Raw genomic sequence first — 5,670 nt, 5'->3', positions numbered from 1 at the left:
ATATTATTAAATGTATTCAAATATATAAAATATTAGAAAATAAAAAGGGAAAATAATATATTACAATATTTATCACTATATATTTTAAGAAATATATTGGTTAATATATTTTCCTTTCGTAAGGGTGTCCAAGCGATTAAAAAAAAAAAAAAAGAAAAAAGGTTGAAATCCCTGTGAACTGCAAAGTGACAGACTAATGGTGAAAAGTTCAGCACTCAGCTATGATCACTTTAAGAGACGAGGAACGCATCCAATATAATACACATCCCATTTTTCCCCTCAACTGTTTACTTAAGAAATAACTGACAGTTTTTTTGAGTTTAATTTCCAAGGTGGATATTTTGACATATTTTGTATGTATTTGTCGGCACAAGAGAAAAAAATAAGCAAATTCGATGTTCAAGTGTTTTGAGACGCCTTTCTCTTCGCAAAAGAGAGTTCGGTTCAGTGTCGCTGTCCGTGATATGCGGCTCTCTCTCTCTCTCTCTCGATGTCTCTCGTGCGCACTGAACACCAGTGACCAGCTACTCTGTTCAGCTTTTCCGCGTCTTGTGTTTGGATGCTTTAATGTTTAAATCAATGAGCGGTAAAACATGTGAAAAAGATAAGCTTTCGTGATGATGCGCAGCAGTGGCCCGTCAACTGTCCTGAGCATCTTTTTAGGCTGGTCTCAGCGAGTCAGTTATATAAAATATCAAGGTGAAAGTCATCATAGCTTGCTTAGTATAGACCCTGCTCCCAACCAAACTTTGAGAATAGATTAACAGCGATAATTCATAATTAAGGTTGAACCACTATAGTCCTTATTTTTTTTCTGGGCCTTGAGGTAGTAGTTGCAAAGCTGTCTATGCAGGATCAGAGTTCTCTCAGATTTCATCAAAAATATCTTAACTTGTGTTCTGAAGATGAACAAAGGTCTTACAGGTTTGGAACAACATGAGGGTGAGTAATTAAAGACATAATTCACATTTTTTGGGTGAACTAACCCTTTAAGGAGAAATAAAGCAGAAAAGTTATTGAGCACATTTCTATGAGTATTTGCTACATCACACAAAGAGGCAATGAATGTGTGCAGTTGTTCTTTTTATCTTTTTTTTCCTAGAAAGAAAACAAGTACAGATCATATATACACTCATCAGATGAAGAGGCAGCAGAACCACCCATTAAAAAAAGAAAAGCTGCAAACAAAACAAGTGTTCCACCTGCACCAAAACCTCCAGCCATTCCAAAACTAAAAAAAAAAGGTAAATGGAAAATAATAATGATAATAATAATAATAATAGTAATAAAAAAATGAATGGGTCAACATGAAGATTTAACAACCACATAACAATGGAATTAGAAAGATGGCAGCATTGTTATTTTATTTTTTACATAAAGATTGGTAGCTATATTAGTAAAATCTGTTGACTTCAACAATCTTGTCACATTCAATATTTTGGTTTAAGAAAAAGAAAAATATTGAAAATATCAAATATGATTCAGGAAAGTTTCTGAATTTTGGATGATCTGACACAAAATGACCCAGTATGTAGTAAGATTAAAGGTGTTTAACAGACAGAACACAAAAAAAAGTTACATTTCTATTATCAGGTCCTATTGTGCAACCTCAGGTTTCACAGAGCAGAGAGGTAAATGCTCTCAGCAACTGTAAGTCTAAACTTTATATTTTATCTTAATTTCATTTTTATATCCAAATCTACATTGTTTAATAAAAGTTACAACTATCCAATTGTTGAAGCATACAGCTGCACTGCTTGGTCCTATTTTGTGTGAATAAATTCTAAGAATCACCAGTGTACCCATTTTTAAAGGTGATTTTTAATTTTAGCATATGGAATGCCACTAATGATTCCCCCATTTGTCAACAGCATGTGTCAATCAGCAACAAAGGGACACGGAAGACCAACAACAGACCTGGTGTGAGAGTCTCCCCAGCTTCCAAGGTAAATAATTAGTTGTATTAGGCTAGCTGGAAAGATAAATCATAGATCATGTCATTCTAAACCCAAAAACTTTTTAAAATATTCAATGAACTCAGGGATTTCTGTTCCTACATTTTCATAGTCCATACAGAGATTGTAGAAGTAACGGATACAATATGAGTGGCTTAATTCCAATCTTCTAAAGATTCATAATCGCTTCATACAATTAACACATTTTTGTTTTTTTATATGTAAGCAACTGTCCCTTTAAGATTATGAACCGTCATTACTCCACTTAAACTGCTTGATTCAACTTACCTACTCCACTTTTCTCAGCTCCACTGCGTATGTCTCAGCCAGACCATGATGGAGACAGCTGGTGTGTTGCTCACCCTAACACACAAGGTAAAAGCATCATCAGGGATAAAGGAAATCTGAAACATTTTACAACATTTAAATACATCTAAAAAATTTTACAAAATTGTGTTCAATCCATAGAGCACACGTTTGCTGTCCTGAGACCCTCAGGGGACCACCAAGGAAGAGGCCAGAGTAAGTTCATTACACAAATCCACTCAAGTCATTTTTTTAATTTGTAATTTATTTTAATTTTTAATTTTTTTAATTTGACACCCTTCACAGATCCTTCTATTATTTAATAGAAAAGGAGTGGCTCATTATTATTAATTTTTTTTACCATTTTGGGCACTCTTTATACATACTGCAGACACAAAAGTTTTCCACAAAAGTAAATGTAAATGTGAATTTTGTGGCATTAACGTGGCATGACAGATCCGAGTTCAAACTGCAATTGCAATGTATCAATGTACATTAAAATAACTGCAAAGTAGATACATAGATACATACATGGATAGATACATGGATCAAGTATCTAAACAATGCTGCGAGTGGGGCTTGAGGAAGTGACGTCAATTGCATCTGCACAGTGAGACATAGGGAACAGAAATACTGCAAAATAATAATAATAAATAACGCGACTAAATGAGATGAAAAAACGTATAACATTGTTTCGTTTTGGTGAACAAAAATGAAGACATTTTAGCATAGTTTTTATTTTGTAAACCACATTTAGTCTTGTTTTTATTCGTCAACAATACTGCATTATACAATTAATTATAGTCATTGTCACATGACCAGCATTTACGTTGCGTTTCGACTCATTTTCGTCACATGATAAAGGTTAGTTGACGACGATATATAGTCGTAATTTTCATTGACAAAAGCAACACTAATGCCAACCCACCAAACGAATATTCAAATAATCAAATATTCTGGTCCAGCCCTACTTGACAGTGATTTATATTTCATTAAATAATAGTATAAGCAAAATTCACATACGGTTTCATTGCATTTGTTTAAAATGTATTGTAGTATTTTGCAAATCACATGGGTAGAGTTCTTTTTACTGTGTGGATGACCGTCAGCCTCCACCGAAGGCCGTTTTTGACCCAGGAAAAACCCTGGACTTCAAACATCATGACCACCAACCCCAATGCCCCTCAAATTTTTTTATACTGATCTGCATGATTTCACATGGCTCATGATTTTACACCCCAAAAAAATAAAACGTAATTCTGGCTACTGAGTGTGTTGCAGGCCTTAGTTTGTTAATTTGCAAAATGTAACAAGCAAATCTCACCCACTCCATCTTTCTCAGCTCCAGTGGGCATCTCTCAGGTAGACCATCATAGCGACAGCTGGAGTCCTCATCCACCTGACACACAAGGTAAAAGAACATTAAATAGAATAAAGATTATTATTCTTTCCATTGACTTCCATTAATATGCATGCGAATGCATCAAGCCGGAAGCGCAAGTTGTTTGAAAAGTTTTGCATTTCGCTGCATTTCAAAGTTCCAATCTTGGTGACTCTTGACTTGCGAATTCACATCACGTGAAACTGTATCACCATTAGCAGTTTGATACATCACAGCAAAAAATTTAAAACTGCAGCGCTGAGAGAAAGTGGAGTAGATTGTGTGTTTTTACCTTTTAAATGTATTATTATGCATTGTGTGTTGATTTTAAGTGTTTTTTTTAAACAACACTGCAGAGTATGACATCATATCATAATTGTTGCTGCGTCCAAGGAAACTTTGCAAGCTCAAAGTCTAGTGTGACCGCAGCATTCACAACCCTTCACACAATCTAAAACAGAATAATATTTTGTGTTTAATCCGTAGAGCACACCTTTACTGTCTTGAGACCCTCAGGTGACTACCAAGGAAGAACACAGAGTAAGTTACATTTGATCGTTATAACAGTGTTGTAATCTGAAATGACACAAATGGACACATGATAAAATGATGATCTACTATGAATAGCTGGGTAAGAAGGGTTTAAGACAGCTGCAGCAGAGTTCAGCTCCAACCCTTATTAAAACTAACCTGCCTGTAGATTTCTAGTAACCCTTCAGACCTTGAATAGCTTGTTCAGGTGTGCAGGGCTGTGGCTCTTCAGGACCGCCGTTTGCCACCCCTGGTTTAGGAGCATACACTGTGAAAACTCAGCTTTTTAATAACCTAGTAGGGCTGGGCAATATGGCTTGATTAAACAATGTTTAAATCCATAAAATTTTAATATTTTGCCACGTGCAGAAACATTTATTTTGGAGTCGCAATGTCCAATACAATGGCATATTTAGACATAGGTTGATGTATCTGCTGTGTTGGCAAAGTTTTATAAATGATTTATGTTACAAATCTAGTGAGATAATGCACACGGTTTTTCCAGATTACGTTAAGCAAATAAAATTCAAAGCGTATACAGAGGAAGAGTTTAGCCCCATACAGTCTTCACTGGTAAAGTTACCATTAATAGATCATGTGTGAACAGGACCTTTTCAGAAATCCCGGTAAATATGTTTTGGCAATCATATCATTCTTATGGAGATGACATGATTACTCTGAGCTGTTTACAAAGCTGCGCTGTTTTATAATGAGCTATGTAAATTTGCTCTAGATGGATATATTTGACCATTTCACCCTCACAGCTTTTTGTCGCGCTTCTCCATTCATCAGGGCTGCGACTCTGTAATTGAATACTATTATGCGCATCTCGTGTTTATAAAAGCAAAACATTCTGACTGGCTACTAATGTTAGTTTGGTTGAGAGTGAAAGTTGCACTTCTCATACAATTGGTAGGCGAACGCATGGACTCAAAAGTGATATCAATCAACAAGATTCTTTATTATGATTTTTATTTTTTATGAAGGATTAAATGCTGCACGTCGGAAATCCGGCACAGTGTCAAAGAACTTTAAGGCCTGTTTTACTGTATAAAGCATATTTTTTAAATAGTAAAAATATATTTCACAATATTAGTGCTTTTACTGTATTTTGGCATACATAAATGCAAGCTTGGTTAACACAAGAGAATTCTTTAAAACATTAAAAATCTTACGGTTCAAAAAGCTTTGACTGTGTACGTTACCATTTACTGACTTATTTTCTTCTGGATGGCATTGATGCCATGATTTTACTTTAAAAATAGATTTTAATACATATTTTTCTTTGTTTTTATTATTTTCTGAAATTCAATTAGCTAGAATTTTAATGTGCATTTACTTGTCTGAGTAACAAGCAAATCTCACCCACTCCATCTTTCTCAGCTCCAGTGGGCGTCTTTCAGGTAGACCATCATAGCGACAGCTGGAGTGCTCATCCACCTGACACACAAGGTAAAAGAACATTAAATAGAATAAGGAGATGAAAATGAGAAAAAC

The 5,670-nt window shown here is 35.0% G+C and overlaps 1 long non-coding RNA gene across 1 annotated transcript; it reads left to right on the top strand.

Annotated features, from left to right (window-relative positions):
• The first annotated feature begins 2,280 nt into the window (after nucleotides 1-2,280).
• On the top strand, nucleotides 2,281-3,634 carry LOC113094014 (uncharacterized). The gene is made up of 3 exons (XR_003287964.1): nucleotides 2,281-2,330; nucleotides 2,424-2,477; nucleotides 3,604-3,634. It is a non-coding gene; the product is annotated as an uncharacterized LOC113094014 (long non-coding RNA).
• The last annotated feature ends 2,036 nt before the right edge of the window (nucleotides 3,635-5,670 follow it).

This window comes from Carassius auratus, unplaced genomic scaffold, assembly GCF_003368295.1.
Source record: "Carassius auratus strain Wakin unplaced genomic scaffold, ASM336829v1 scaf_tig00215211, whole genome shotgun sequence".
NCBI lineage: Eukaryota > Metazoa > Chordata > Actinopteri > Cypriniformes > Cyprinidae > Carassius > Carassius auratus.
Note: the sequence above shows the minus strand (reverse complement) of the source record. Positions and strands in the feature narration are given on the sequence as shown.